General features: G+C 57.7%; 14 non-coding genes and 2 pseudogenes across 14 annotated transcripts; all 16 read left to right on the top strand.

Moving 5' to 3' along the window:
* Window positions 1-240: 240 nt before the first annotated feature.
* On the top strand, window positions 241-359 carry LOC143417659 (5S ribosomal RNA). The gene has a single exon (XR_013097805.1). It is a non-coding gene; the product is annotated as a 5S ribosomal RNA (ribosomal RNA).
* A 1769-nt stretch (window positions 360-2128) lies between these two features.
* Window positions 2129-2247, top strand: LOC143417648 (5S ribosomal RNA). The gene has a single exon (XR_013097794.1). It is a non-coding gene; the product is annotated as a 5S ribosomal RNA (ribosomal RNA).
* Window positions 2248-3106: 859 nt separating this feature from the next.
* Window positions 3107-3225, top strand: LOC143417670 (5S ribosomal RNA). Its single transcript, XR_013097817.1, has one exon. It is a non-coding gene; the product is annotated as a 5S ribosomal RNA (ribosomal RNA).
* A 1097-nt stretch (window positions 3226-4322) lies between these two features.
* On the top strand, window positions 4323-4441 carry LOC143417928 (5S ribosomal RNA). Its single transcript, XR_013098076.1, has one exon. It is a non-coding gene; the product is annotated as a 5S ribosomal RNA (ribosomal RNA).
* Window positions 4442-6090: 1649 nt separating this feature from the next.
* On the top strand, window positions 6091-6209 carry LOC143418001 (5S ribosomal RNA). The gene has a single exon (XR_013098149.1). It is a non-coding gene; the product is annotated as a 5S ribosomal RNA (ribosomal RNA).
* A 2039-nt stretch (window positions 6210-8248) lies between these two features.
* Window positions 8249-8367, top strand: LOC143417544 (5S ribosomal RNA; annotated as a pseudogene).
* A 1960-nt stretch (window positions 8368-10327) lies between these two features.
* LOC143417929 (5S ribosomal RNA) lies at window positions 10328-10446 on the top strand. Its single transcript, XR_013098077.1, has one exon. It is a non-coding gene; the product is annotated as a 5S ribosomal RNA (ribosomal RNA).
* A 1332-nt stretch (window positions 10447-11778) lies between these two features.
* On the top strand, window positions 11779-11897 carry LOC143417649 (5S ribosomal RNA). Its single transcript, XR_013097795.1, has one exon. It is a non-coding gene; the product is annotated as a 5S ribosomal RNA (ribosomal RNA).
* Window positions 11898-14497: 2600 nt separating this feature from the next.
* LOC143417374 (5S ribosomal RNA) lies at window positions 14498-14616 on the top strand. The gene has a single exon (XR_013097595.1). It is a non-coding gene; the product is annotated as a 5S ribosomal RNA (ribosomal RNA).
* Window positions 14617-16778: 2162 nt separating this feature from the next.
* Window positions 16779-16897, top strand: LOC143417650 (5S ribosomal RNA). Its single transcript, XR_013097796.1, has one exon. It is a non-coding gene; the product is annotated as a 5S ribosomal RNA (ribosomal RNA).
* Window positions 16898-17873: 976 nt separating this feature from the next.
* Window positions 17874-17992, top strand: LOC143417910 (5S ribosomal RNA). The gene has a single exon (XR_013098058.1). It is a non-coding gene; the product is annotated as a 5S ribosomal RNA (ribosomal RNA).
* A 1415-nt stretch (window positions 17993-19407) lies between these two features.
* On the top strand, window positions 19408-19526 carry LOC143417821 (5S ribosomal RNA). Its single transcript, XR_013097969.1, has one exon. It is a non-coding gene; the product is annotated as a 5S ribosomal RNA (ribosomal RNA).
* Window positions 19527-22555: 3029 nt separating this feature from the next.
* On the top strand, window positions 22556-22674 carry LOC143417651 (5S ribosomal RNA). Its single transcript, XR_013097797.1, has one exon. It is a non-coding gene; the product is annotated as a 5S ribosomal RNA (ribosomal RNA).
* Window positions 22675-24045: 1371 nt separating this feature from the next.
* Window positions 24046-24164, top strand: LOC143417265 (5S ribosomal RNA). The gene has a single exon (XR_013097484.1). It is a non-coding gene; the product is annotated as a 5S ribosomal RNA (ribosomal RNA).
* A 1251-nt stretch (window positions 24165-25415) lies between these two features.
* Window positions 25416-25534, top strand: LOC143417653 (5S ribosomal RNA). Its single transcript, XR_013097799.1, has one exon. It is a non-coding gene; the product is annotated as a 5S ribosomal RNA (ribosomal RNA).
* Window positions 25535-26590: 1056 nt separating this feature from the next.
* Window positions 26591-26699, top strand: LOC143417582 (5S ribosomal RNA; annotated as a pseudogene).
* The last annotated feature ends 1157 nt before the right edge of the window (window positions 26700-27856 follow it).

Raw genomic sequence — 27856 nt, forward strand, 5'->3', positions numbered from 1 at the left:
CCAAACCTGGCCCTGTGCTGCTTGCTGTGGCCATGTACAACACACCAGGCCCTGTGCTGGTTCCTGAGGCCATCTTCAACAATCCAGGGCCTGTGCTGTTAGATAAATGCTAAACTGAGCCTTTGGGTTAGGGTATTATGCAAAAATGCAGGTATGGTTAAAGGATTGTCTTCGTAACTTCAGGTACTTGCCACCTAATCAGTTGAATCCATAAATTGAGACATTGTGCTGGGGCCAGCAGCTTACGGCCATACCACCCTGAGCACGCCCGACCTCGTCTGATCTCGGAAGCTAAGCAGGGCTGGGCTTGGTTAGTACTTGGATGGGAGACCGCCTGGGAATACCTGGTGCTGTAAGCATTTCATTTTCATGTCACTGAACCGCTTTTGATCCAGAGAAGGGGTGTATTAAAAGACCAAAAGCAGCTGCCCATTAATGAGGGCACATTAACGACATTGCTTTTGGCTGTTTTCCAATGTCTTGTGCTGCTAGCTGATGCCACCTACACCACACCAGGGCCTGAGTGACCGGCTGGGGCCACTTACACCACATCAGGGCCTGTGGCTGCTGGCTGAGGCCACTTACACCACACCAGGGCCTGTGGCTGCTGGCTGAGGCCACTTACACCACACCAGGGCCTGTGGCTGCTGGCTGAGGCCACCTACACCACACCAGGGCCTTAGTTGCTATTGAGGCCAATTACACCACACCAGGGCCTGTGGCTGCTGGCTGAGGCCACTTACACCACACCAGGGCCTGTGGCTGCTGGCTGAGGCCACTTACACCACACCAGGGCCTGTGGCTGCTGGCTGAGGCCACCTACACCACACCAGGGCCTTAGTTGCTATTGAGGCCACTTACACCGCACCAGGGCCTGTGGCTGCTGGCTGAGGCCACCTACACCACACCAGGGCATTAGTTGCTATTGAGGCCAATTACACCACACCAGGGTCTGTGACTCTTGCTCAGGCCACTTACACCACACCAGGGCCTGTGGCACTGGCTGAGGCCACTTACACCACACCAGGGCCTGTGGCTGCTGGCTGAGGCCACTTACACCACACCAGGGCCTGTGGCTGCTGGCTGAGGTCACTTACACCACACCAGGGCCTGTGGCTGCTGGCTGAGGGCACTTACACCACACCAGTGCCTGTGGCTTCTGGCTGAGGCCACTTACACCACACCAGGGCCTGTGGCTCTTGCTCAGGCCACTTACACCACACCAGGGCCTGTGCTGCTGGCTGAGGCCACTTACACCACACCAGGGCCTGTGGCTGCTGGCTGAGGCCACTTACACCACACCAGGGCCTGTGGCTGCTGGCTGAGGGCACTTACACCACACCAGTGCCTGTGGCTGCTGGCTGAGGCCACTTACACCACACCAGGGCATTAGTTGCTATTGAGGCCCCTTACACCACACCAGGGCCTGTGGCACTGGCTGAGGCCACTTACACCACACCAGGGCCTGTGGCTGCTGGCTGAGGCCACCTACACCACACCAGGGCATTAGTTGCTATTGAGGCCAATTACACCACACCAGGGTCTGTGGCTCTTGCTCAGGCCACTTACACCACACCAGGGCCTGTGGCACTGGCTGAGGCCACTTACACTACACCAGGGCCTGTGGCTCTGGCTGAGGCCACTTACACCACACCAGGGCCTGTGGCTGCTGGCTGAGGCCACTTACACCACACCAGGGCCTGTGGTTGCTGGCTGAGGCCACTTACACCACACCAGGGCCTGTGGCTGCTGGCTGAGGCCACTTACACCACACCAGGGCCTGTGGCTGCTGGCTGAGGCCACTTACACCACACCAGGGCCTGTGGCTGCTGGCTGAGGCCACTTACACCACACCAGTGCCTGTGGCTTCTGGCTCAGGCCACTCACATCACACCAGGCCCTGTGCTGCTAGCTGTGGCCATGTACAACACACCAGGCCCTGTGCTGGTTCCTGAGGCCATCTTCAACAATCCAGGGCCTGTGCTGTTAGATAAATGCTAAACTGAGCCTTTGGGTTAGGGTATTATGCAAACATGCAGGTATGGTTAAAGGATTGTCTTCGTAACTTCAGGTACTTGCCACCTAATCAGTTGAATCCATAAATTGAGACATTGTGCTGGGGCCAGCAGCTTACGGCCATACCACCCTGAGCACGCCCGACCTCGTCTGATCTCGGAAGCTAAGCAGGGCTGGGCTTGGTTAGTACTTGGATGGGAGACTGCCTGGGAATACCTGGTGCTGTAAGCCTTTCATTTTCATGTCATTGAACCACTTTTGATCCAGAGAAGGGGTGTATTAAAAGACCAAAAGCAGCTGCCCATTAATGAGGGCACATTAACGACATTGCTTTTGGCTGTTTTCCAATGTCTTGTGCTGCTAGCTGATGCCACCTACACCACACCAGGGCCTGAGTGACCGGCTGGGGCCACTTACACCACATCAGGGCCTGTGGCTCTGGCTGAGGCCACTTACACCACACCAGGGCCTGTGGCTGCTGGCTGAGGCCACATACACAACACCAGGGCCTTAGTTGCTATTGAGGCCAATTACACCACACCAGGGTCTGTGACTCTTGCTCAGGCCACTTACACCACACCAGGGCCTTAGTTGCTATTGAGGCCAATTACACCACACCAGGGCCTGTGGCTGCTGGCTGAGGCCACTTACACCACACCAGGGCCTGTGGCTGCTGGCTGAGGCCACTTACACCACACAAGGGCCTGTGGCTGCTGGCTGAGGCCACCTACACCACACCAGGGCCTGTGGCTTCTGGCTGAGGCCACTTACACCACACCAGGGCCTGTGGCTCTTGCTCAGGCCACTCATATCACACCAGACCCTGTGCTTCTGGCCGAGGCCATCTTCACCAAACCTGGCCCTGTGCTGCTTGCTGTGGCCATGTACAACACACCAGGCCCTGTGCTGGTTCCTGAGGCCATCTTCAACAATCCAGGGCCTGTGCTGTTAGATAAATGCTAAACTGAGCCTTTGGGTTAGGGTATTATGCAAAAATGCAGGTATGGTTAAAGGATTGTCTTCGTAACTTCAGGTACTTGCCACCTAATCAGTTGAATCCATAAATTGAGACATTGTGCTGGGGCCAGCAGCTTACGGCCATACCACCCTGAGCACGCCCGACCTCGTCTGATCTCGGAAGCTAAGCAGGGCTGGGCTTGGTTAGTACTTGGATGGGAGACCGCCTGGGAATACCTGGTGCTGTAAGCATTTCATTTTCATGTCACTGAACCGCTTTTGATCCAGAGAAGGGGTGTATTAAAAGACCAAAAGCAGCTGCCCATTAATGAGGGCACATTAACGACATTGCTTTTGGCTGTTTTCCAATGTCTTGTGCTGCTAGCTGATGCCACCTACACCACACCAGGGCCTGAGTGACCGGCTGGGGCCACTTACACCACATCAGGGCCTGTGGCTGCTGGCTGAGGCCACTTACACCACACCAGGGCCTGTGGCTGCTGGCTGAGGCCACTTACACCACACCAGGGCCTGTGGCTGCTGGCTGAGGCCACCTACACCACACCAGGGCCTTAGTTGCTATTGAGGCCAATTACACCACACCAGGGTCTGTGGCTCTTGCTCAAGCCACTTACACCACACCAGGGCCTGTGGCTGCTGGCTGAGGCCACTTACACCACACCAGGGCCTGTGGCTGCTGGCTGAGGCCACCTACACCACACCAGGGCCTTAGTTGCTATTGAGGCCAATTACACCACACCAGGGTCTGTAGCTCTTGCTCAGGCCACTTACACCACACCAGGGCCTGTGGCACTGGCTGAGGCCACTTACACCACACCAGGGCCTGTGGCTCTGGCTGAGGCCACTTACACCACACCAGGGCCTGTGGCTGCTGGCTGAGGCCACTTACACCACACCAGGGCCTGTGGCTGCTGGCTGAGGCCACTTACACCACACCAGGGCCTGTGGCTGCTGGCTGAGGCCACTTACACCACACCAGTGCCTGTGGCTTCTGGCTGAGGCCACTTACACCACACCAGGGCCTGTGGCTCTTGCTCAGGCCACTCACATCACACCAGGCCCTGCGCTTCTGGCCGAGGCCATCTTCACCAAACCAGGCCCTGTGCTGCTAGCTGTGGCCATGTACAACACACCAGGCCCTGTGCTGGTTCCTGAGGCCATCTTCAACAATCCATGGCCTGTGCTGTTAGATAAATGCTAAACTGAGCCTTTGGGTTAGGGTATTATGCAAACATGCAGGTATGGTTAAAGGATTGTCTTCGTAACTTCAGGTACTTGCCACCTAATCAGTTGAATCCATAAATTGAGACATTGTGCTGGGGCCAGCAGCTTACGGCCATACCACCCTGAGCACGCCCGACCTCGTCTGATCTCGGAAGCTAAGCAGGGCTGGGCTTGGTTTGTACTTGGATGGGAGACTACCTGGGAATACCTGGTGCTGTAAGCCTTTCATTTTCATGTCATTGAACCGCTTTTGATCCAGAGAAGGGGTGTATTAAAAGACCAAAAGCAGCTGCCCATTAATGATGGCACATTAACGACATTGCTTTTGGCTGTTTTACAATGTCTTGTGCTGCTAGCTGATGCCACCTACACCACACCAGGGCCTGAGTGACCGGCTGGGGCCACTTACACCACATCAGGGCCTGTGGCTGCTGGCTGAGGCCACTTACACCACACCAGGGCCTGTGGCTGCTGGCTGAGGCCACTTACACCACACCAGGGCATTAGTTGCTATTGAGGCCAATTACACCACACCAGGGTCTGTGGCTCTTGCTCAGGCCACTTACACCACACCAGGGCCTGTGGCACTGGCTGAGGCCACTTACACCGCACCAGGGCCTGTGGCTGCTGGCTGAGGCCACCTACACCACACCAGGGCATTAGTTGCTATTGAGGCCAATTACACCACACCAGGGTCTGTGACTCTTGCTCAGGCCACTTACACCACACCAGGGCCTGTGGCACTGGCTGAGGCCACTTACACCACACCAGGGCCTGTGGCTGCTGGCTGAGGCCACTTACACCACACCAGGGCCTGTGGCTGCTGGCTGAGGTCACTTACACCACACCAGGGCCTGTGGCTGCTGGCTGAGGGCACTTACACCACACCAGTGCCTGTGGCTTCTGGCTGAGGCCACTTACACCACACCAGGGCCTGTGGCTCTTGCTCAGGCCACTTACACCACACCAGGGCCTGTGCTGCTGGCTGAGGCCACTTACACCACACCAGGGCCTGTGGCTGCTGGCTGAGGCCACTTACACCACACCAGGGCCTGTGGCTGCTGGCTGAGGGCACTTACACCACACCAGTGCCTGTGGCTGCTGGCTGAGGCCACTTACACCACACCAGGGCATTAGTTGCTATTGAGGCCCCTTACACCACACCAGGGCCTGTGGCACTGGCTGAGGCCACTTACACCACACCAGGGCCTGTGGCTGCTGGCTGAGGCCACCTACACCACACCAGGGCATTAGTTGCTATTGAGGCCAATTACACCACACCAGGGTCTGTGGCTCTTGCTCAGGCCACTTACACCACACCAGGGCCTGTGGCACTGGCTGAGGCCACTTACACTACACCAGGGCCTGTGGCTCTGGCTGAGGCCACTTACACCACACCAGGGCCTGTGGCTGCTGGCTGAGGCCACTTACACCACACCAGGGCCTGTGGCTGCTGGCTGAGGCCACTTACACCACACCAGGGCCTGTGGCTGCTGGCTGAGGCCACTTACACCACACCAGGGCCTGTGGCTGCTGGCTGAGGCCACTTACACCACACCAGGGCCTGTGGCTGCTGGCTGAGGCCACTTACACCACACCAGTGCCTGTGGCTTCTGGCTCAGGCCACTCACATCACACCAGGCCCTGTGCTGCTAGCTGTGGCCATGTACAACACACCAGGCCCTGTGCTGGTTCCTGAGGCCATCTTCAACAATCCAGGGCCTGTGCTGTTAGATAAATGCTAAACTGAGCCTTTGGGTTAGGGTATTATGCAAACATGCAGGTATGGTTAAAGGATTGTCTTCGTAACTTCAGGTACTTGCCACCTAATCAGTTGAATCCATAAATTGAGACATTGTGCTGGGGCCAGCAGCTTACGGCCATACCACCCTGAGCACGCCCGACCTCGTCTGATCTCGGAAGCTAAGCAGGGCTGGGCTTGGTTAGTACTTGGATGGGAGACTACCTGGGAATACCTGGTGCTGTAAGCCTTTCATTTTCATGTCATTGAACCGCTTTTGATCCAGAGAAGGGGTGTATTAAAAGACCAAAAGCAGCTGCCCATTAATGAGGGCACATTAACGACATTGCTTTTGGCTGTTTTCCAATGTCTTGTGCTGCTAGCTGATGCCACCTACACCACACCAGGGCCTGAGTGACCGGCTGGGGCCACTTACACCACATCAGGGCCTGTGGCTGCTGGCTGAGGCCACTTACACCACACCAGGGCCTGTGGCTGCTGGCTGAGGCCACTTACACCACACCAGGGCATTAGTTGCTATTGAGGCCAATTACACCACACCAGGGTCTGTGGCACTGGCTGAGGCCACTTACACCACACCAGGGCCTGTGGCTGCTGGCTGAGGCCACTTACACCACACCAGGGCCTGTGGCTGCTGGCTGAGGTCACTTACACCACACCAGGGCATTAGTTGCTATTGAGGCCCCTTACACCACACCAGTGCCTGTGGCTTCTGGCTGAGGCCACTTACACCACACCAGGGCCTGTGGCTCTTGCTCAGGCCACTTACACCACACCAGGGCCTGTGGCTGCTGGCTGAGGCCACTTACACCACACCAGGGCCTGTGGCTGCTGGCTGAGGCCACTTACACCACACCAGGGCATTAGTTGCTATTGAGGCCACTTACACCACACCAGGGCCTGTGGCTGCTGGCTGAGGCCACTTACACCACATCAGGGCCTGTGGCTGCTGGATGAGGCGACTTACACCACACCAAGGGCCTGTGGCTGCTGGCTGAGGCCACCCACACCACACCAGGGCCTGTGGCTGCTGGCTGAGGCCACTTACACCACACCAGGGCCAGTGGCTCTTGCTCAGGCCACTCATATCACACCAGACCCTGTGGCTCTGGCTGAGGCCACTTACACCACACCAGGGCCTGTGGCTCTGGCTGAGGCCACTTACACCACATCAGGGCCGGTGGCTGCTGGATGAGGCGACTTACACCACACCAAGGGCCTGTGGCTGCTGGCTGAGGCCACCCACACCACACCAGGGCCTGTGGCTGCTGGCTGAGGCCACTTACACCACACCAAGGGCCTGTGGCTGCTGGCTGAGGCCACATACACCACACCACGGCCTTATTTGCTTCTGAGGCCACTTACACCACACCAGGGCCTTAGTTGCTATTGAGGCCAATTACACCACACCAGGGCCTGTTGCTCTTGCTCAGGCCACTTACACCACACCAGGGCCTGAGTGACCGGCTGGGGCCACTTACACCACATCAGGCCCTATGGTTGCTGGCTGAGGCCACTTACACCACACCAGGGCCTGTGGCTGCTGGCTGAGGCCACCTACACCACACCAGGGCATTAGTTGCTATTGAGGCCAATTACACCACACCAGGGTCTGTGGCTCTTGCTCAGGCCACTTACACCACACCAGGGCCTGTGGCTGCTGGATGAGGCGACTTACACCACACCAAGGCCTGTGGCTGCTGGATGAGGCCACTTACACCACACCAGGGCCTTAGTTGCTATTGAGGCCACTTACACCACACCAGGGCCTGTGGCTCTGGCTGAGGCCACTTACACCACACCACGGCCTTATTTGCTTCTGAGGCCACTTACACCACACCAGGGCCTTAGTTGCTATTGAGGCCAATTACACCACACCAGGGCCTGTGGCTCTTGCTCAGGCCACTTACACCACACCAGGGCCTGTGGCTCTTGCTCAGGCCACTTACTCCACACCAGGGCCTGTGGCTCTTGCTCAGGCCACTCATATCACACCAGGCCCTGTGCTTCTGGCCGAGGCCATCTTCACCAAACCAGGCCCTGTGCTGCTAGCTGTGACCATGTACAACACACCAGGCCCTGTTCTGGTTCCTGAGGCCATCTTCAACAATCCAGGGCCTGTGCTGTTGGATAAATGCTAAACTGAGCCTTTGGGTTAGGGTATTATGCAAACATGCAGGTATGGTTATAGGATTGTCTTCGTAACTCCAGGTACTTGCCACCTAATCACTTGAATCCATAAATTGAGACATTGTGCTGTGGCCAGCAGCTTACGGCCATACCACCCTGAGCATGCCCGACCACGTCTGATCTCGGAAGCTAAGCAGGGCTGTGCTTGGTTAGTACTTGGATGGGAGACTTCCTTGGAATACCTGGTGCTGTAAGCCTTTCATTTTCATGTCTTTGAACCGCTTTTGATCCAGAGAAGGGGTGTATTAAAAGACCAAAAGCAGCTGCCCATTAATGAGGGCACATTAACGACATTGCTTTTGGCTGTTTTCCAATGTCTTGTGCTGCTAGCTGATGCCACCTACACCACACCAGGGCCTGAGTGACCGGCTGGGGCCACTTACACCACATCAGGGCCTGTGGCTGCTGGCTGAGGCCACGTACACCACACAGGGCCTGTGGCTGCTGGCTGAGGCCACTTACACCACACCAGTGCCTGTGGCTCTTGCTCAGGCCACTTACACCACACCAGGGAATTAGTTGCTATTGAGGCCACTTACACCACACCAGGGCCTGTGGCTGCTGGCTGAGGCCACCTACACCACACCAGGGAATTAGTTGCTATTGAGGCCACTTACACCACACCAGGGTCTGTGGCTCTTGCTCAGGCCACTTACACCACACCAGGGCCTGTGGCACTGGCTGAGGCCACTTACACCACACCAGGGCCTGTGGCTCTGGCTGAGGCCACTTACACCACACCAGGGCCTGTGGCTGCTGGCTGAGGCCACTTACACCACACCAGTGCCTGTGGCTGCTGGCTGAGGCCACTTACACCACACCAGGGCATTAGTTGCTATTGAGGCCACTTACACCACACCAGGGCCTGTGGCACTGGCTGAGGCCACTTACACCACACCAGGGCCTGTGGCTGCTGGCTGAGGCCACCTACACCACACCAGGGCATTAGTTGCTATTGAGGCCAATTACACCACACCAGGGTCTGTGACTCTTGCTCAGGCCACTTACACCACACCAGGGCCTGTGGCTGCTGGCTGAGGCCACTTACACCACACCAGGGCCTGTGGCTGCTGGCTGAGGCCACTTACACCACACCAGTGCCTGTGGCTGCTGGCTGAGGCCACTTACACCACAACAGGGCCTGTGGCTGCTGGCTGAGGTCACTTACACCACACCAGGGCCTGTGGCTGCTGGCTGAGGGCACTTACACCACACCAGTGCCTGTGGCTTCTGGCTGAGGCCACTTACACCACACCAGGGCCTGTGGCTGCTGGCTCAGGCCACTTACACCACACCAGGGCCTGTGGCTGCTGGCTGAGGCCACTTACACCACACCAGGGCCTGTGGCTGCTGGCTGAGGCCACTTACACCACACCAGTGCCTGTGGCTGCTGGCTGAGGCCACTTACACCACACCAGGGCATTAGTTGCTATTGAGGCCCCTTACACCACACCAGGGCCTGTGGAACTGGCTGAGGCCACTTACACCACACCAGGGCATTAGTTGCTATTGAGGCCCCTTACACCACACCAGGGCCTGTGGCTGCTGGCTGAGGCCACCTACACCACACCAGGGCATTAGTTGCTATTGAGGCCAATTACACCACACCAGGGTCTGTGGCTCTTGCTCAGGCCACTTACACCACACCAGGGCCTGTGGCACTGGCTGAGGCCACTTACACTACACCAGGGCCTGTGGCTCTGGCTGAGGCCACTTACACCACACCAGGGCCTGTGGCTGCTGGCTGAGGCCACTTACACCACACCAGGGCCTGTGGCTGCTGGCTGAGGCCACTTACACCACACCAGTGCCTGTGGCTTCTGGCTGAGGCCACTTACACCACACCAGGGCCTGTGGCTCTTGCTCAGGCCACTCACATCACACCAGGCCCTGCGCTTCTGGCCGAGGCCATCTTCACCAAACCAGGCCCTGTGCTGCTAGCTGTGGCCATGTACAACACACCAGGCCCTGTGCTGGTTCCTGAGGCCATCTTCAACAATCCATGGCCTGTGCTGTTAGATAAATGCTAAACTGAGCCTTTGGGTTAGGGTATTATGCAAACATGCAGGTATGGTTAAAGGATTGTCTTCGTAACTTCAGGTACTTGCCACCTAATCAGTTGAATCCATAAATTGAGACATTGTGCTGGGGCCAGCAGCTTACGGCCATACCACCCTGAGCACGCCCGACCTCGTCTGATCTCGGAAGCTAAGCAGGGCTGGGCTTGGTTTGTACTTGGATGGGAGACTACCTGGGAATACCTGGTGCTGTAAGCCTTTCATTTTCATGTCATTGAACCGCTTTTGATCCAGAGAAGGGGTGTATTAAAAGACCAAAAGCAGCTGCCCATTAATGATGGCACATTAACGACATTGCTTTTGGCTGTTTTACAATGTCTTGTGCTGCTAGCTGATGCCACCTACACCACACCAGGGCCTGAGTGACCGGCTGGGGCCACTTACACCACATCAGGGCCTGTGGCTGCTGGCTGAGGCCACTTACACCACACCAGGGCCTGTGGCTGCTGGCTGAGGCCACTTACACCACACCAGGGCATTAGTTGCTATTGAGGCCAATTACACCACACCAGGGTCTGTGGCTCTTGCTCAGGCCACTTACACCACACCAGGGCCTGTGGCACTGGCTGAGGCCACTTACACCGCACCAGGGCCTGTGGCTGCTGGCTGAGGCCACCTACACCACACCAGGGCATTAGTTGCTATTGAGGCCAATTACACCACACCAGGGTCTGTGACTCTTGCTCAGGCCACTTACACCACACCAGGGCCTGTGGCACTGGCTGAGGCCACTTACACCACACCAGGGCCTGTGGCTGCTGGCTGAGGCCACTTACACCACACCAGGGCCTGTGGCTGCTGGCTGAGGTCACTTACACCACACCAGGGCCTGTGGCTGCTGGCTGAGGGCACTTACACCACACCAGTGCCTGTGGCTTCTGGCTGAGGCTACTTACACCACACCAGGGCCTGTGGCTCTTGCTCAGGCCACTTACACCACACCAGGGCCTGTGCTGCTGGCTGAGGCCACTTACACCACACCAGGGCCTGTGGCTGCTGGCTGAGGCCACTTACACCACACCAGGGCCTGTGGCTGCTGGCTGAGGGCACTTACACCACACCAGTGCCTGTGGCTGCTGGCTGAGGCCACTTACACCACACCAGGGCATTAGTTGCTATTGAGGCCCCTTACACCACACCATGGCCTGTGGCACTGGCTGAGGCCACTTACACCACACCAGGGCCTGTGGCTGCTGGCTGAGGCCACCTACACCACACCAGGGCATTAGTTGCTATTGAGGCCACTTACACCACACCAGTGCCTGTGGCTTCTGGCTCAGGCCACTCACATCACACCAGGCCCTGTGCTGCTAGCTGTGGCCATGTACAACACACCAGGCCCTGTGCTGGTTCCTGAGGCCATCTTCAACAATCCAGGGCCTGTGCTGTTAGATAAATGCTAAACTGAGCCTTTGGGTTAGGGTATTATGCAAACATGCAGGTATGGTTAAAGGATTGTCTTCGTAACTTCAGGTACTTGCCACCTAATCAGTTGAATCCATAAATTGAGACATTGTGCTGGGGCCAGCAGCTTACGGCCATACCACCCTGAGCACGCCCGACCTCGTCTGATCTCGGAAGCTAAGCAGGGCTGGGCTTGGTTAGTACTTGGATGGGAGACTGCCTGGGAATACCTGGTGCTGTAAGCCTTTCATTTTCATGCCATTGAACCGCTTTTGATCCAGATAAGGGGTGTATTAAAAGACCAAAAGCAGCTGCCCATTAATGAGGGCACATTAACGACATTGCTTTTGGCTGTTTTCCAATGTCTTGTGCTGCTAGCTGATGCCACCTACACCACACCAGGGCCTGAGTGACCAGCTGGGGCCACTTACACCACATCAGGAACTGTGGCTGCTGGCTGAGGCCACTTACACCACACCAGGGCCTGTGGCTGCTGGCTGAGGCCACTTACACCACACCAGGGCATTAGTTGCTATTGAGGCCAATTACACCACACCAGGGTCTGTGGCTCTTGCTCAGGCCACTTACACCACACCAGGGCCTGTGGCTGCTGGCTGAGGCCACCTACACCACACCAGGGCATTATTTGCTATTGAGGCCAATTACACCACACCAGGGTCTGTGACTCTTGCTCAGGCCACTTACACCACACCAGGGCCTGTGGCACTGGCTGAGGCCACTTACACCACACCTGGGCCTGTGGCTGCTGGCTGAGGCCACTTACACCACACCAGGGCCTGTGGCTGCTGGCTGAGGTCACTTACACCACACCAGTGCCTGTGGCTGCTGGCTGAGGGCACTTACACCACACCAGTGCCTGTGGCTTCTGGCTGAGGCCACTTACACCACACCAGGGCCTGTGGCTGCTGGCTGAGGCCACTTACACCACACCAGGGCCTGTGGCTGCTGGCTGAGGTCACTTACACCACACCAGTGCCTGTGGCTGCTGGCTGAGGCCACTTACACCACACCAGGGCATTAGTTGCTATTGAGGCCAATTACACCACACCAGGGTCTGTGGCTCTTGCTCAGGCCACTTACACCACACCAGGGCCTGTGGCACTGGCTGAGGCCACTTACACCACACCATGGCCTGTGGCTCTGGCTGAGGCCACTTACACCACACCAGGGCCTGTGGCTGCTGGCTGAGGCCATTTACACCACACCAGGGCCTGTGGCTGCTGGCTGAGGCCACTTACACCACACCAGGGACTGTGGCTGCTGGCTGAGGCCACTTACACCACACCAGTGCCTGTGGCTTCTGGCTGAGGCCACTTACACCACACCAGGGCCTGTGGCTCTTGCTCAGGCCACTTACACCACACCAGGGCCTGTGGCTGCTTCCTGAGGCCACTTACACCACACCAGGGCATTAGTTGCTATTGAGGCCAATTACACCACACCAGGGTCTGTGACTCTTGCTCAGGCCACTTACACCACACCAGGGCCTGTGGCACTGGCTGAGGCCACTTACACCACACCAGGGCCTGTGGCTGCTGGCTGAGGTCACTTACACCACACCAGTGCCTGTGGCTGCTGGCTGAGGGCACTTACACCACACCAGTGCCTGTGGCTTTTGGCTGAGGCCACTTACACCACACCAGGGCCTGTGGCTGCTGGCTGAGGCCACTTACACCACACCAGGGCCTGTGGCTGCTGGCTGAGGTCACTTACACCACACCAGTGCCTGTGGCTTCTGGCTGAGGCCACTTACACCACACCAGGGCCTGTGGCTCTTGCTCAGGCCACTTACACCACACCAGGGCCTGTGGCTGCTGGCTGAGGCCACTTACACCACACCAGGGCCTGTGGCTGCTGGCTGAGGCCACTTACACCACACCAGGGCATTAGTTGCTATTGAGGCCCCTTACACCACACCAGGGCCTGTGGCACTGGCTGAGGCCACTTACACCACACCAGGGCCTGTGGCTGCTGGCTGAGGCCACCTACACCACACCAGGGCATTAGTTGCTATTGAGGCCAATTACACCACACCAGGGTCTGTGACTCTTGCTCAGGCCACTTACACCACACCAGGGCCTGTGGCACTGGCTGAGGCCACTTACACCACACCAGGGCCTGTGGCTGCTGGCTGAGGCCACTTACACCACACCAGGGCCTGTGGCTGCTGGCTGAGGTCACTTACACCACACCAGGGCCTGTGGCTGCTGGCTGAGGGCACTTACACCACACCAGTGCCTGTGGCTTCTGGCTGAGGCCACTTACACCACACCAGGGCCTGTGGCAGCTGGCTCAGGCCCCTTACACCACACCAGGGCCTGTGGCTGCTGGCTGAGGCCACTTACACCACACCAGGGCCTGTGGCTGTTGGCTGAGGTCACTTACACCACACCAGGGCCTGTGGCTGCTGGCTGAGGCCACTTACACCACACCAGGGACTGTGGCTGCTGGCTGAGGCCACTTACACCACACCAGTGCCTGTGGCTTCTGGCTGAGGCCACTTACACCACACCAGGGCCTGTGGCTCTTGCTCAGGCCACTCACATCACACCAGGCCCTGCGCTTCTGGCCGAGGCCATCTTCACCAAACCAGGCCCTGTGCTGCTAGCTGTGGCCATGTACAACACACCAGGCCCTGTGCTGGTTCCTGAGGCCATCTTCAACAATCCAGGGCCTGTGCTGTTAGATAAATGCTAAACTGAGCCTTTGGGTTAGGGTATTATGCAAACATGCAGGTATGGTTAAAGGATTGTCTTCGTAACTTCAGGTACTTGCCACCTAATCAGTTGAATCCATAAATTGAGACATTGTGCTGGGGCCAGCAGCTTACGGCCATACCACCCTGAGCATGCCCGACCTCGTCTGATCTCGGAAGCTAAGCAGGGCTGGGTTTGGTTAGTACTTGGATGGGAGACTACCTGGGAATACCTGGTGCTGTAAGCCTTTCATTTTCATGTCATTGAACCGCTTTTGATCCAGAGAAGGGGTGTATTAAAAGACCAAAAGCAGCTGCCCATTAATGAGGGCACATTAACGACATTGCTTTTGGCTGTTTTCCAATGTATTGTGCTGCTAGCTGATGCCACCTACACCACACCAGGGCCTGAGTGACCGGCTGGGGCCACTTACACCACATCAGGGCCTGTGGCTGCTGGCTGAGGCCACTTACACCACACCAGGGCCTGTGGCTGCTGGCTGAGGCCACTTACACCACACCAGGGCATTAGTTGCTATTGAGGCCAATTACACCACACCAGGGTCTGTGGCTCTTGCTCAGGCCACTTACACCACATCAGGGCCTGTGGCACTGGCTGAGGCCACTTACACCACACCAGGGCCTGTGGCTGCTGGCTGAGGCCACCTACACCACACCAGGGCATTAGTTGCTATTGAGGCCAATTACACCACACCAGGGTCTGTGACTCTTGCTCAGGCCACTTACACCACACCAGGGCCTGTGGCTGCTGGCTGAGGCCACTTACACCACACCAGGGCCTGTGGCTGCTGGCTGAGGCCACTTACACCACACCAGGGCCTGTGGCTGCTGGCTGAGGTCACTTACACCACACCAGTGCCTGTGGCTGCTGGCTGAGGGCACTTACACCACACCAGTGCCTGTGGCTTCTGGCTGAGGCCACTTACACCACACCAGGGCCTGTGGCTGCTGGCTGAGGCCACTTACACCACACCAGGGCCTGTGGCTGCTGGCTGAGGTCACTTACACCACACCAGTGCCTGTGGCTGCTGGCTGAGGGCACTTACACCACACCAGTGCCTGTGGCTTCTGGCTGAGGCCACTTACACCACACCAGGGCCTGTGGCTCTTGCTCAGGCCACTTACACCACACCAGGGCCTGTGGCTGCTGGCTGAGGCCACTTACACCACACCAGGGCCTGTGGCTGCTGGCTGAGGGCACTTAAACCACACCAGTGCCTGTGGCTGCTGGCTGAGGCCACTTACACCACACCAGGGCATTAGTTGCTATTGAGGCCCCTTACACCACACCAGGGCCTGTGGCTGCTGGCTGAGGCCACCTACACCACACCAGGGCATTAGTTGCTATTGAGGCCCCTTACACCACACCAGGGCCTGTGGCTGCTGGCTGAGGCCACTTACACCACACCAGGGCCTGTGGCTGCTGGCTGAGGCCACCTACACCACACCAGGGCATTAGTTGCTATTGAGGCCAATTACACCACACCAGGGTCTGTGACTCTTGCTCAGGCCACTTACACCACACCAGGGCCTGTGGCACTGGCTGAGGCCACTTACACCACACCAGGGCCTGTGGCTGCTGGCTGAGGCCACTTACACCACACCAGGGCCTGTGGCTGCTGGCTGAGGTCACTTACACCACACCAGGGCCTGTGGCTGCTGGCTGAGGCCACTTACACCACACCAGGGCATTAGTTGCTATTGAGGCCCCTTACACCACACCAGGGCCTGTGGCACTGGCTGAGGCCACTTACACCACACCAGGGCCTGTGGCTGCTGGCTGAGGCCACCTACACCACACCAGGGCATTAGTTGCTATTGAGGCCAATTACACCACACCAGGGTCTGTGGCTCTTGCTCAGGCCACTTACACCACACCAGGGCCTGTGGCACTGGCTGAGGCCACTTACACCACACCAGGGCCTGTGGCTGCTGGCTGAGGCCATTTACACCACACCAGGGCCTGTGGCTGCTGGCTGAGGCCACTTACACCACACCAGGGACTGTGGCTGCTGGCTGAGGCCACTTACACCACACCAGTGCCTGTGGCTTCTGGCTGAGGCCACTTACACCACACCAGGGCCTGTGGCTCTTGCTCAGGCCACTCACATCACACCAGGCCCTGCGCTTCTGGCCGAGGCCATCTTCACCAAACCAGGCCCTGTGCTGCTAGCTGTGGCCATGTACAACACACCAGGCCCTGTGCTGGTTCCTGAGGCCATCTTCAACAATCCAGGGCCTGTGCTGTTAGATAAATGCTAAACTGAGCCTTTGGGTTAGGGTATTATGCAAACATGCAGGTATGGTTAAAGGATTGTCTTCGTAACTTCAGGTACTTGCCACCTAATCAGTTGAATCCATAAATTGAGACATTGTGCTGGGGCCAGCAGCTTACGGCCATACCACCCTGAGCACGCCCGACCTCGTCTGATCTCGGAAGCTAAGCAGGGCTGGGCTTGGTTAGTACTTGGATGGGAGACTGCCTGGGAATACCTGGTGCTGTAAGCCTTTCATTTTCATGTCATTGAACCGCTTTTGATCCAGAGAAGGGGTGTATTAAAAGACCAAAAGCAGCTGCCCATTAATGAGGGCACATTAACGACATTGCTTTTGGCTGTTTTCCAATGTCTTGTGCTGCTAGCTGAGGCCACCTACACCACACCAGGGCCTTAGTTGCTATTGAGGCCAATTACACCACACCAGGGTCTGTGGCTCTTGCTCAGGCCACTTACACCACACCAGGGCCTGTGGCTGCTGGCTGAGGCCACTTACACCACACCAGGGCATTAGTTGCTATTGAGGCCACTTACACCACACCAGGGCCTGTGGCTGCTGGCTGAGGCCACCTACACCACACCAGGGCATTAGTTGCTATTGAGGCCAATTACACCACACCAGGGTCTGTGGCTCTTGCTCAGGCCACTTACACCACACCAGGGCCTGTGGCACTGGCTGAGGCCACTTACACCACACCAGGGCCTGTGGCTCTGGCTGAGGCCACTTACACCACACCAGGGCCTGTGGCTGCTGGCTGAGGCCACTTACACCACACCAGGGCCTGTGGCTGCTGGCTGAGGCCACTTACACCACACCAGGGCCTGTGGCTGCTGGCTGAGGCCACTTACACCACACCAGTGCCTGTGGCTTCTGGCTGAGGCCACTTACACCACACCAGGGCCTGTGGCTCTTGCTCAGGCCACTCACATCACACCAGGCCCTGCGCTTCTGGCCGAGGCCATCTTCACCAAACCAGGCCCTGTGCTGCTAGCTGTGGCCATGTACAACACACCAGGCCCTGTGCTGGTTCCTGAGGCCATCTTCAACAATCCAGGGCCTGTGCTGTTAGATAAATGCTAAACTGAGCCTTTGGGTTAGGGTATTATGCAAACATGCAGGTATGGTTAAAGGATTGTCTTCGTAACTTCAGGTACTTGCCACCTAATCAGTTGAATCCATAAATTGAGACATTGTGCTGGGGCCAGCAGCTTACGGCCATACCACCCTGAGCATGCCCGACCTCGTCTGATCTCGGAAGCTAAGCAGGGCTGGGCTTGGTTAGTACTTGGATGGGAGACTACCTGGGAATACCTGGTGCTGTAAGCCTTTCATTTTCATGTCATTGAACCGCTTTTGATCCAGAGAAGGGGTGTATTAAAAGACCAAAAGCAGCTGCCCATTAATGAGGGCACATTAACGACATTGCTTTTGGCTGTTTTCCAATGTCTTGTGCTGCTAGCTGATGCCACCTACACCACACCAGGGCCTGAGTGACCGGCTGGGGCCACTTACACCACATCAGGGCCTGTGGCTGCTGGCTGAGGCCACTTACACCACACCAGGGCCTGTGGCTGCTGGCTGAGGCCACTTACACCACACCAGGGCATTAGTTGCTATTGAGGCCAATTACACCACACCAGGGTCTGTGGCTCTTGCTCAGGCCACTTACACCACATCAGGGCCTGTGGCACTGGCTGAGGCCACTTACACCACACCAGGGCCTGTGGCTGCTGGCTGAGGCCACCTACACCACACCAGGGCATTAGTTGCTATTGAGGCCAATTACACCACACCAGGGTCTGTGACTCTTGCTCAGGCCACTTACACCACACCAGGGCCTGTGGCACTGGCTGAGGCCACTTACACCACACCAGGGCCTGTGGCTGCTGGCTGAGGCCACTTACACCACACCAGGGCCTGTGGCTGCTGGCTGAGGTCACTTACACCACACCAGTGCCTGTGGCTGCTGGCTGAGGGCACTTACACCACACCAGTGCCTGTGGCTTCTGGCTGAGGCCACTTACACCACACCAGGGCCTGTGGCTGCTGGCTGAGGCCACTTACACCACACCAGGGCCTGTGGCTGCTGGCTGAGGTCACTTACACCACACCAGTGCCTGTGGCTGCTGGCTGAGGGCACTTACACCACACCAGCGCCTGTGGCTGCTGGCTGAGGCCACTTACACCACACCAGGGCATTAGTTGCTATTGAGGCCCCTTACACCACACCAGGGCCTGTGGCTGCTGGCTGAGGCCACTTACACCACACCAGGGCCTGTGGCTGCTGGCTGAGGCCACTTACACCACACCAGGGCCTGTGGCTGCTGCCTGAGGCCACTTACACCACACCAGGGACTGTGGCTGCTGGCTGAGGCCACCTACACCACACCAGTGCCTGTGGCTTCTGGCTGAGGCCACTTACACCACACCAGGGCCTGTGGCTCTTGCTCAGGCCACTCACATCACACCAGGCCCTGCGCTTCTGGCCGAGGCCATCTTCACCAAACCAGGCCCTGTGCTGCTAGCTGTGGCCATGTACAACACACCAGGCCCTGTGCTGGTTCCTGAGGCCATCTTCAACAATCCAGGGCCTGTGCTGTTAGATAAATGCTAAACTGAGCCTTTGGGTTAGGGTATTATGCAAACATGCAGGTATGGTTAAAGGATTGTCTTCGTAACTTCAGGTACTTGCCACCTAATCAGTTGAATCCATAAATTGAGACATTGTGCTGGGGCCAGCAGCTTACGGCCATACCACCCTGAGCACGCCCGACCTCGTCTGATCTCGGAAGCTAAGCAGGGCTGGGCTTGGTTAGTACTTGGATGGGAGACTCCCTGGGAATACCTGGTGCTGTAAGCCTTTCTTTTTCATGTCATTGAACCGCTTTTGATCCAGAGAAGGGGTGTATTAAAAGACCAAAAGCAGCTGCCCATTAATGAGGGCACATTAACGACATTGCTTTTGGCTGTTTTCCAATGTCTTGTGCTGCTAGCTGATGCCACCTACACCACACCAGGGCCTGAGTGACCGGCTGGGGCCACTTACACCACATCAGGGCCTGTGGCTGCTGGCTGAGGCCACTTACACCACACCAGGGCCTGTGGCTGCTGGCTGAGGCCACTTACACCACACCAGGGCATTAGTTGCTATTGAGGCCAATTACACCACACCAGGGTCTGTGGCTCTTGCTCAGGCCACTTACACCACATCAGGGCCTGTGGCACTGGCTGAGGCCACTTACACCACACCAGGGCCTGTGGCTGCTGGCTGAGGCCACCTACACCACACCAGGGCATTAGTTGCTATTGAGGCCAATTACACCACACCAGGGTCTGTGACTCTTGCTCAGGCCACTTACACCACACTAGGGCCTGTGGCACTGGCTGAGGCCACTTACACCACACCAGGGCCTGTGGCTGCTGGCTGAGGCCACTTACACCACACCAGGGCCTGTGGCTGCTGGCTGAGGTCACTTACACCACACCAGTGCCTGTGGCTGCTGGCTGAGGGCACTTACACCACACCAGTGCCTGTGGCTTCTGGCTGAGGCCACTTACACCACACCAGGGCCTGTGGCTGCTGGCTGAGGCCACTTACACCACACCAGGGCCTGTGGCTGCTGGCTGAGGTCACTTACACCACACCAGTGCCTGTGGCTGCTGGCTGAGGGCACTTACACCACACCAGTGCCTGTGGCTTCTGGCTGAGGCCACTTACACCACACCAGGGCCTGTGGCTCTTGCTCAGGCCACTTACACCACACCAGGGCCTGTGGCTGCTGGCTGAGGGCACTTACACCACACCAGTGCCTGTGGCTGCTGGCTGAGGCCACTTACACCACACCAGGGCATTAGTTGCTATTGAGGCCCCTTACACCACACCAGGGCCTGTGGCACTGGCTGAGGCCACTTACACCACACCAGGGCCTGTGGCTGCTGGCTGAGGCCACCTACACCACACCAGGGCATTAGTTGCTATTGAGGCCAATTACACCACACCAGGGTCTGTGACTCTTGCTCAGGCCACTTACACCACACCAGGGCCTGTGGCACTGGCTGAGGCCACTTACACCACACCAGGGCCTGTGGCTGCTGGCTGAGGCCACTTACACCACACCAGGGCCTGTGGCTGCTGGCTGAGGTCACTTACACCACACCAGGGCCTGTGGCTGCTGGCTGAGGGCACTTACACCACACCAGTGCCTGTGGCTTCTGGCTGAGGCCACTTACACCACACCAGGGCCTGTGGCAGCTGGCTCAGGCCACTTACACCACACCAGGGCCTGTGGCTGCTGGCTGAGGCCACTTACACCACACCAGGGCCTGTGGCTGCTGGCTGAGGCCACTTACACCACACCAGTGCCTGTGGCTGCTGGCTGAGGCCACTTACACCACACCAGGGCATTAGTTGCTATTGAGGCCCCTTACACCACACCAGGGCCTGTGGCACTGGCTGAGGCCACTTACACCACACCAGGGCCTGTGGCTGCTGGCTGAGGCCACCTACACCTCACCAGGGCATTAGTTGCTATTGAGGCCAATTACACCACACCAGGGTCTGTGGCTCTTGCTCAGGCCACTTACACCACACCAGGGCCTGTGGCACTGGCTGAGGCCACTTACACCACACCAGGGCCTGTGGCTGCTGGCTGAGGCCACCTACACCACACCAGGGCATTAGTTGCTATTGAGGCCAATTACACCACACCAGGGTCTGTGACTCTTGCTTTGGCCACTTACACCACACCAGGGCCTGTGGCTGCTGGCTGAGGCCACTTACACCACACCAGGGCCTGTGGCTGCTGGCTGAGGGCACTTACACCACACGAGTGCCTGTGGCTTCTGGCTGAGGCCACTTACACCACACCAGGGCCTGTGGCTCTTGCTCAGGCCACTTACACCACACCAGGGCCTGTGGCACTGGCTGAGGCCACTTACACCACACCAGGGCCTGTGGCTGCTGGCTGAGGGCACTTACACCACACCAGGGCCTGTGGCTGCTGGCTGAGGGCACTTACACCACACCAGTGCCTGTGGCTGCTGGCTGATGCCACTTACAGCACACCAGGGCATTAGTTGCTATTGAGGCCCCTTACACCACACCAGGGCCTGTGGCTGCTGGCTGAGGCCACTTACACCACACCAGGGCCTGTGGCTGCTGGCTGAGGCCACCTACACCACACCAGGGCATTAGTTGCTATTGAGGCCAATTACACCACACCAGGGCCTGTGGCTGCTGGCTGAGGCCACTTACACCACACCAGGGCCTGTGGCTGCTGGCTGAGGCCACTTACACCACACCAGGGCATTAGTTGCTATTGAGGCCAATTACACCACACCAGGGTCTGTGGCTCTTGCTCAGGCCACTTACACCACACCAGGGCCTGTGGCACTGGCTGAGGCCACTTACACCACACCAGGGCCTGTGGCTGCTGGCTGAGGCCACTTACACCACACCAGGGCCTGTGGCTGCTGGCTGAGGCCACTTACACCACACCAGGGCCTGTGGCTGCTGGCTGAGGCCACTTACACCACACCAGTGCCTGTGGCTTCTGGCTGAGGCCACTTACACCACACCAGGGCCTGTGGCTCTTGCTCAGGCCACTCACATCACACCAGGCCCTGCGCTTCTGGCCGAGGCCATCTTCACCAAACCAGGCCCTGTGCTGCTAGCTGTGGCCATGTACAACACACCAGGCCCTGTGCTGGTTCCTGAGGCCATCTTCAACAATCCAGGGCCTGTGCTGTTAGATAAATGCTAAACTGAGCCTTTGGGTTAGGGTATTATGCAAACATGCAGGTATGGTTAAAGGATTGTCTTCGTAACTTCAGGTACTTGCCACCTAATCAGTTGAATCCATAAATTGAGACATTGTGCTGGGGCCAGCAGCTTACGGCCATACCACCCTGAGCACGCCCGACCTCGTCTGATCTCGGAAGCTAAGCAGGGCTGGGCTTGGTTAGTACTTGGATGGGAGACTGCCTGGGAATACCTGGTGCTGTAAGCCTTTCATTTTCATGTCATTGAACCGCTTTTGATCCAGAGAAGGGGTGTATTAAAAGACCAAAAGCAGCTGCCCATTAATGAGGGCACATTAACGACATTGCTGTTGGCTGTTTTCCAATGTCTTGTGCTGCTAGCTGATGCCACCTACACCACACCAGGGCCTGAGTGACCGGCTGGGGCCACTTACACCACATCAGGGCCTGTGGCTGCTGGCTGAGGCCACTTACACCACACCAGGGCCTGTGGCTGCTGGCTGAGGCCACTTACACCACACCAGGGCATTAGTTGCTATTGAGGCCAATTACACCACACCAGGGTCTGTGGCTCTTGCTCAGGCCACTTACACCACACCAGGGCCTGTGGCACTGGCTGAGGCCACTTACACCACACCAGGGCCTGTGGCTGCTGGCTGAGGCCACCTACACCACACCAGCGCCTTAGTTGCTATTGAGGCCACTTACACCACACCAGGGCCTGTGGCACTGGCTGAGGCCACTTACACCACACCAGGGCCTGTGGCTGCTGGCTGAGGCCACTTACACCACACCAGGGCATTAGTTGCTATTGAGGCCACTTACACCACACCAGGGCCTGTGGCTGCTGGCTGAGGCCACCTACACCACACCAGGGCATTAGTTGCTATTGAGGCCAATTACACCACACCAGGGTCTGTGGCTCTTGCTCAGGCCACTTACACCACACCAGGGCCTGTGGCACTGGCTGAGGCCACTTACACCACACCAGGGCCTGTGGCTCTGGCTGAGGCCACTTACACCACACCAGGGCCTGTGGCTGCTGGCTCAGGCCACTTACACCACACCAGGGCCTGTGGCTGCTGGCTGAGGCCACTTACACCACACCAGGGCCTGTGGCTGCTGGCTGAGGCCACTTACACCACACCAGGGCCTGTGGCTGCTGGCTGAGGCCACTTACACCACACCAGTGCCTGTGGCTTCTGGCTGAGGCCACTTACACCACACCAGGGCCTGTGGCTGCTGGCTGAGGCCACTTACACCACACCAGTGCCTGTGGCTTCTGGCTGAGGCCACTTACACCACACCAGGGCCTGTGGCTCTTGCTCAGGCCACTCACATCACACCAGGCCCTGCGCTTCTGGCCGAGGCCATCTTCACCAAACCAGGCCCTGTGCTGCTAGCTGTGGCCATGTACAACACACCAGGCCCTGTGCTGGTTCCTGAGGCCATCTTCAACAATCCAGGGCCTGTGCTGTTAGATAAATGCTAAACTGAGCCTTTGGGTTAGGGTATTATGCAAACATGCAGGTATGGTTAAAGGATTGTCTTCGTAACTTCAGGTACTTGCCACCTAATCAGTTGAATCCATAAATTGAGACATTGTGCTGGGGCCAGCAGCTTACGGCCTTACCACCCTGAGCACGCCCGACCTCGTCTGATCTCGGAAGCTAAGCAGGGCTGGGCTTGGTTAGTACTTGGATGGGAGACTGCCTGGGAATACCTGGTGCTGTAAGCCTTTCATTTTCATGTCATTGAACCGCTTTTGATCCAGAGAAGGGGTGTATTAAAAGACCAAAAGCAGCTGCCCATTAATGAGGGCACATTAACGACATTGCTTTTGGCTGTTTTCCAATGTCTTGTGCTGCTAGCTGATGCCACCTACACCACACCAGGGCCTGAGTGACCGGCTGGGGCCACTTACACCACATCAGGGCCTGTGGCTGCTGGCTGAGGCCACTTACACCACACCAGGGCCTGTGGCTGCTGGCTGAGGCCACCTACACCACACCAGGGCCTTAGTTGCTATTGAGGCCACTTACACCACACCAGGGCCTGTGGCACTGGCTGAGGCCACTTACACCACACCAGGGCCTGTGGCTGCTGGCTGAGGCCACTTACACCACACCAGGGCATTAGTTGCTATTGAGGCCACTTACACCACACCAGGGCCTGTGGCTGCTGGCTGAGGCCACTTACACCACACCAGGGCATTAGTTGCTATTGAGGCCAATTACACCACACCAGGGTCTGTGGCTCTTGCTCAGGCCACTTACACCACACCAGGGCCTGTGGCACTGGCTGAGGCCACTTACACCACACCAGGGCCTGTGGCTCTGGCTGAGGCCACTTACACCACACCAGGGCCTGTGGCTGCTGGCTGAGGCCACTTACACCACACCAGGGCCTGTGGCTGCTGGCTGAGGCCACTTACACCACACCAGTGCCTGTGGCTTCTAGCTGAGGCCACTTACACCACACCAGGGCCTTAGTTGCTATTGAGGCCAATTACACCACACCAGGGTCTGTGACTCTTGCTCAGGCCACTTACACCACACCAGGGCCTGTGGCACTGGCTGAGGCCACTTACACCACACCAGGGCCTGTGGCTGCTGGCTGAGGCCACTTACACCACACCAGGGCATGTGGCTGCTGGCTGAGGCCAATTACACCACACCAGGGCCTGTGGCTCTTGCTCAGGCCACTCACATCACACCAGGCCCTGCGCTTCTGGCCGAGGCCATCTTCACCAAACCAGGCCCTGTGCTGCTAGCTGTGGCCATGTACAACACACCAGGCCCTGTGCTGGTTCCTGAGGCCATCTTCAACAATCCAGGGCCTGTGCTGTTAGATAAATGCTAAACTGAGCCTTTGGGTTAGGGTATTATGCAAACATGCAGGTATGGTTAAAGGATTGTCTTCGTAACTTCAGGTACTTGCCACCTAATCAGTTGAATCCATAAATTGAGACATTGTGCTGGGGCCAGCAGCTTACGGCCATACCACCCTGAGCACGCCCGACCTCGTCTGATCTCGGAAGCTAAGCAGGGCTGGGCTTGGTTAGTACTTGGATGGGAGACTGCCTGGGAATACCTGGTGCTGTAAGCCTTTCATTTTCATGTCATTGAACCGCTTTTGATCCAGAGAAGGGGTGTATTAAAAGACCAAAAGCAGCTGCCCATTAATGAGGGCACATTAACGACATTGCTTTTGGCTGTTTTCCAATGTCTTGTGCTGCTAGCTGATGCCACCTACACCACACCAGGGCCTGAGTGACCGGCTGGGGCCACTTACACCACATCAGGGCCTGTGGCTGCTGGCTGAGGCCACTTACACCACACCAGGGCCTGTGGCTGCTGGCTGAGGCCACTTACACCACACCAGGGCCTGTGGCTGCTGGCTGAGGCCACCTACACCACACCAGGGCCTTAGTTGCTATTGAGGCCAATTACACCACACCAGGGCCTGTGGCTGCTGGCTGAGGCCACTTACACCACACCAGGGCATTAGTTGCTATTGAGGCCACTTACACCACACCAGGGCCTGTGGCTGCTGGCTGAGGCCACCTACACCACACCAGGGCATTAGTTGCTATTGAGGCCAATTACACCACACCAGGGTCTGTGGCTCTTGCTCAGGCCACTTACACCACACCAGGGCCTGTGGCACTGGCTGAGGCCACTTACACCACACCAGGGCCTGTGGCTCTGGCTGAGGCCACTTACACCACACCAGGGCCTGTGGCTGCTGGCTGAGGCCACTTACACCACACCAGGGCCTGTGGCTGCTGGCTGAGGCCACTTACACCACACCAGTGCCTGTGGCTTCTGGCTGAGGCCACTTACACCACACCAGGGCCTGTGGCTCTTGCTCAGGCCACTCACATCACACCAGGCCCTGCGCTTCTGGCCGAGGCCATCTTCACCAAACCAGGCCCTGTGCTGCTAGCTGTGGCCATGTACAACACACCAGGCCCTGTGCTGGTTCCTGAGACCATCTTCAACAATCCAGGGCCTGTGCTGTTAGATAAATGCTAAACTGAGCCTTTGGGTTAGGGTATTATGCAAACATGCAGGTATGGTTAAAGGATTGTCTTCGTAACTTCAGGTACTTGCCACCTAATCAGTTGAATCCATAAATTGAGACATTGTGCTGGGGCCAGCAGCTTACGGCCATACCACCCTGAGCACGCCCGACCTCGTCTGATCTCGGAAGCTAAGCAGGGCTGGGCTTGGTTAGTACTTGGATGGGAGACTACCTGGTGCTGTAAGCCTTTCATTTTCATGTCATTGAACCGCTTTTGATCCAGAGAAGGGGTGTATTAAAAGACCAAAAGCAGCTGCCCATTAATGAGGGCACATTAACGACATTGCTTTTGGCTGTTTTCCAATGTCTTGTGCTGCTAGCTGATGCCACCTACACCACACCAGGGCCTGAGTGACCGGCTGGGGCCACTTACACCACATCAGGGCCTGTGGCTGCTGGCTGAGGCCACTTACACCACACCAGGGCCTGTGGCTGCTGGCTGAGGCCACTTACACCACACCAGGGCATTAGTTGCTATTGAGGCCAATTACACCACACCAGGGTCTGTGGCTCTTGCTCAGGCCACTTACACCACACCAGGGCCTGTGGCTGCTGGCTGAGGCCACCTACACCACACCAGGGCATTAGTTGCTATTGAGGCCAATTACACCACACCAGGGTCTGTGACTCTTGCTCAGGCCACTTACACCACACCAGGGCCTGTGGCACTGGCTGAGGCCACTTACACCACACCTGGGCCTGTGGCTGCTGGCTGAGGCCACTTACACCACACCAGGGCCTGTGGCTGCTGGCTGAGGTCACTTACACCACACCAGTGCCTGTGGCTGCTGGCTGAGGGCACTTACACCACACCAGTGCCTGTGGCTTCTGGCTGAGGCCACTTACACCACACCAGGGCCTGTGGCTGCTGGCTGAGGCCACTTACACCACACCAGGGCCTGTGGCTGCTGGCTGAGGTCACTTACACCACACCAGTGCCTGTGGCTGCTGGCTGAGGGCACTTACACCACACCAGTGCCTGTGGCTTCTGGCTGAGGCCACTTACACCACACCAGGGCCTGTGGCTCTTGCTCAGGCCACTTACACCACACCAGGGCCTGTGGCTGCTGGCTGAGGCCACTTACACCACACCAGGGCCTGTGGCTGCTGGCTGAGGGCACTTACACCACACCAGTGCCTGTGGCTGCTGGCTGAGGCCACTTACACCACACCAGGGCCTGTGGCTGCTGGCTGAGGGCACTTACACCACACCAGTGCCTGTGGCTGCTGGCTGAGGCCACTTACACCACACCAGGGCATTAGTTGCTATTGAGGCCCCTTACACCACACCAGGGCCTGTGGCACTGGCTGAGGCCACTTACACCACACCAGGGCCTGTGGCTG

The sequence above is a fragment of the Maylandia zebra genome, linkage group LG3 (assembly GCF_041146795.1).
Source record: "Maylandia zebra isolate NMK-2024a linkage group LG3, Mzebra_GT3a, whole genome shotgun sequence".
Classification (NCBI taxonomy): Eukaryota; Metazoa; Chordata; class Actinopteri; order Cichliformes; family Cichlidae; genus Maylandia; species Maylandia zebra.